Source organism: Nicotiana tomentosiformis, chromosome 4 (genome assembly GCF_000390325.3).
Source record: "Nicotiana tomentosiformis chromosome 4, ASM39032v3, whole genome shotgun sequence".
NCBI lineage: Eukaryota > Viridiplantae > Streptophyta > Magnoliopsida > Solanales > Solanaceae > Nicotiana > Nicotiana tomentosiformis.
The window spans coordinates 123,064,516-123,069,246 of NC_090815.1; positions in this window are offsets into that span (position 1 = coordinate 123,064,516).

A 4,731-nucleotide genomic window follows, 5' to 3' on the forward strand; every position below is an offset into this window, starting at 1 on the left:
AAACATTTAAGGTTACATCAAGGTTTTTGATTCATGCTGAACTGAATTATGCCTTTCTAACTCTTTTGCTTCCTTCTATATGCATAGTCCACCTAGTGTTGAAGCTTTGAAGTATGAAATCTCGAACACTCGATTACTCCATCCTTTTGGTCCATTCCCTGAAAAGGAAAATACAAATGGGACTCGGAGATAATTATTTAGATGATGACTGCATAACCCTTTTTTCGTCAAAAAAGTTGCAACCTAGACCGGGAATAATTCAGTATTTCGCGTGCCTTTCGGATTTAATATCATCATTTGGTACGGGCAAGCTTTTATCATCTAAATGGTTAGTAAAATTCAAAAGAACAAAATAAAATTGAACTTGCGTGATACCTGACCATGGGTACTTTTCTCGTCTAGAAGTAATACTTCTTTAAATGAACTGTGTTCCAGTATGATGATAGTACCTTTCCATCTATGGTTTCCAACTTGTATGCTCCCTTTCTAGTGATGCCTCGAACCCTATAAGTGCCTTCCTAATTTGGAATCAATTTTGCTGCATTGGCTGCTTTTGTCGATCGGAACACCTTTTTGAGGACGAAGTTCCCAATCTTGAAGTATCTCAAATTAGCTTTCATGTTGTAATATCGTTCAATCATCTATTTTTGAACTGCTATTCGAATTAATGCTACTTCTCTCCTTTCTTCTAATAGATCTAAGTTTACTCGCATATCCTCCTTATTAGCTTCCTTAGTAGCATATGTGTATCTCGTACTTGGTTCACCTATCTCTACCGGAACCAAAGCTTCTGCACCATATACAAGTGAAAATGGAGTCTCACCCGTACTCGTTTTTGTTGTCGTCCGATAAGCCCAGAACACCCCCGATAATACTTATGGCCATTTGCCCTTTGATTCTTCTAATTCTTTCTTCAAGCTATTGATAATAACTTTATTTGTCAATTCAGCTTGTCTGTTGGCCGCAGGTTGGTAAGGTGCGGAGGTAATTCGTTTAATCTTCCAACTTTGAAAGGATTCTGTGACTTTTGTGCCTATGAACTGTGGGCCATTGTCACACATGATTTCCTTTGGAACCCCAAATCGACATATAATGTTTCGCCAAATAAAGTCCCTGACTTCTTTTTCTCGCACCTTTTTGAAAGCACCTGCTTCTACCTATTTTGAAAAATAATCTGTTAAAACTAATAGAACTGGTGCCTTTCCTTTAGCTTGAGGCAACGGGCCTCTAATATCCATGCCCCATTTCATGAAGGGCCATGGTGAAATAACTGAATGCAACAGTTCTGTTGGACGGTGCATGTTATTGGCATATCGTTGACACTTATCGCACCTGGCTACAAAGTTCTCTGATTCTTCTTCCAATTTTGGCCAATAATATCCTGCTCTTATTAATGTTTTTACCAATGATCTTCCCCCGGCGTGATTGCCGCAGTGCCCCTTATATACTTCTCTCATCACATACCCCATTTGCGATGGACCGAGGCACCTTCCTAAAGGTCCTACAAACATCTTTCGATATAAATTTTCACGAATTAAGCAATACCAAGCAGCTTTTTGTCGAAGCAATTGTGACTTCTTCTTGTCCTCAGGCAAGATTCCATACTACAAAAAGATCACAAATTCGTTTCTCTAATCCCAAGTTAGACTATTAAACTTTACCTCACTCTTGTCTTGGTCAAGTGCAGAATGAAACAAATGTATCGCGATAGCATTTTCTGCATTTGTTACATCCACGATAGATGCTAGATTTGCCAACGCATCTGCATCTGCATTCTCTTCCCTGGGTATCTGCACGGCCTTCCATGTCTAAAATTGTCTAAGCAATTCTCGTACCTTTTCCAAGTATTGTTGCATTCGCGTTTCTCTTGCCACGTAAGTCCCCCTGCATCTGGTTAACCACCAACTGCGAGTCACTTTTGATCACATTCTGCTCTATACCAAGTTCTCGTGCCAGTTCCAAGCCTGCAATCACAACTTTGTATTATGCCTTATTGTTAGTGATTGGATAACAATTTATTTTTTGTCTTATGGCTTCCCCTGAAGGTGGAATTAGAACAACTCCTATACCTGCTCCTTTAACGTTTGAAGAATCATCGGTAAATAGAGTCCAAGTCCCTGGATTAACTCTGATAAATACCTGTAGTTCCTTTTTTGCTTCATGAACTAAATTCGTGCTAAAATTCGCTATAAAATCTGCTAAAACCCACAATTTTATTGCAATTCTGGGCTGATATATGATATCATACTCGCTGAGTTCTATTACCCATTTAGCTAATCTACCTGATAGTTCCTGTTTATGAAGTATATTCCTCAAGGGAAAAGCAGTTATTACTTAAATAAGATGACATTGGAAATAAGGTCTTAACTTCCTAGATGCTATAATTAACGCCAAAGCAAGCTTTTCCAAATGGGGATACCGTGTCTCAGTATCTAGCAAAGATTTACTACCATAATATATTGGGGATTGTTTACCTTTATCCTCTCGGACCAACACTGCACTTACCGCCACTTCTGACACAGTGAGATAGATGAGATATCTGTCACCGTCTTTTGGTTTGGCTAGCAAAGGCGGTTTTGACAGATACAACTTTAGGTCCTTGAGGGCTTGTTGGCATTCATCAGTCCATTCAAACTGATTTTATTTTTTCAATACTTAAAAGAATTTAAAACTCTTTTCTGACGATTTTGATATAAACCTCCCCAGGGCTGCTATCCTGCATGTTAATCTTTATACTTCTTTTTTGCTCGTAAGTATATCTGGTATTTCCTCGATAGCTTTGATATGCACAGGATTCACTTCAATACCACTGTTAGAAACAATAAAGCCTAAAAACTTACCTGAAGCCACGCCAAAAGCGTAATTTTCTGGATTTAGCTTCATATTATATTTTCAAAGAATCTCAAAAGTGTCCGACAAGTATTGAAAATGATATCCCGCCTGTGCTGACTTGACTAGCATATCCGTCAATGTAGACTTTCATAGTTTTTCTCATATGTTCTTAAAATATTTTAGTCACCAATCTTTGATACGTGGCTCTAGCATTTTTTAAACCAAACGGTATGACTTTATAACAGTAAGTCCCCCTATCTATGATAAACGAAGTTTTTTCTTTATTTAGAGGGTCCGTTTTTATTTGGTTATATCCTGAATATGCATCTAAAAAACTCAAAAGCTCATTTCCCACATTAGAATCAATTAGTTGATCTATATGCGGCCAAAGAAATGAATCTTTAGGACAAGCCTTATTTATATCAGTATAATCTACACAAACTCGCTATTTTCCATTCTTTTTAGTAACTACGGCGGTATTAGCTAACCAGTTAAGGTACTTTACCTCTCGTATCGACCCAATTTTATAAGCTTTTGTATATCATCTTGGATTACTTGATTTTTGAAGGATTCTTGCTTCCTCTTCTTCTGCTTGACAGGTGGGTATGATGGGTCCTCATTCAGTTTGTGGGTCATCACCTCCAGTAGTATACCTGTCATATCTAAATGCAACCAAGCAAAGCAATCTACGTTAGCTTGTAAAAATTCAATTAATTTACCTTTTATTTCTGGGCTTAAATTTGCCCCGACATAAACTTTTCTGTCTGTCCAGTGTGTAAATAGCACTATAGCGTCGAGTTCTTCAATAGTTGTCTTAATATTTTTATTTTCTTCTGGCTCTTGAATAACATCGGGTCTCGAATCAACATCAGTCTGTCCTGGTATGCCTTCAGTTGAGGTCTTTGCACCAACATCCTCAACCGAGTTCTGTAGTTGCTATTGCGCATCTGCATCATTGGTTACCGTGTTTGTAATCACCACTGAATTGATATTTCTTGAAGCTTGCTGATCTCTACGGATTTGACGAATTCCTCACTGTGAAGGAAACTTGATAACTTGATGCGGTGTGGATGGGACGGTATCCATATCGTGAATCCACGGTCTTTCCAGAATTATATTATATGCCATGTCCGCGTCTATCACCTGAAACTTTGTATCCTTGACAACTCCTTCCACGAACGTGGTAAGCACAACTTCCCCTTTTGTGATAATGCTTGAATTATCAAACCCGGACAAAGACTGTGCCTTTGGTATCACCTTGTCAGTAGCTTGCATTCCGTTCACCACCCTTAGTAAAATGATGTTTCCTGAACTACCTGGATCAATCAAAACTCGTTTTACATTAGTATCATGTACTAGTAGAGATATTACCAGTGCATCGTTGTGTGGAATCATCAAGTCGTCTGCATCTTCATCATCAAATGTTATACGGTCTTCTTCCAAGACCTGGCAAACTCGCTTCCCGTGAGTTACCGTGACTTTTGACGTCTTTTTTGCAGCTGTATATGTTACCCCATTGACCTCATCTCCCCTAGTTATTACATTGACTGTTCTTTTTGTGAAGGAGGTTTCGGGGATTCCTGTCTGTTCTTCATATATAATTGTCTTCATTTCTCACTGAACAGATCAGTAAGATAACCTTACTTCAACAAATGCTCGACTTCTCCCTGCATAAGTCTATAATCTGTTGTTCTATGACCATGATCATTGTGAAAGTCGCACCAGAAATTTGGATTTCTTTTGCTTGGATCTGATCTCATTTCTTTAGGCCATCGCACCTTATCTCCCATACCTCTTAAAACAGCTACTAACTCAGATGTGCTGACATTAAAGTTGTGATCTTCTATCCTCGCGTGTGTATTGGAATCGTTGCCTAGTGCATCTCGTTCCTTTCTGAAC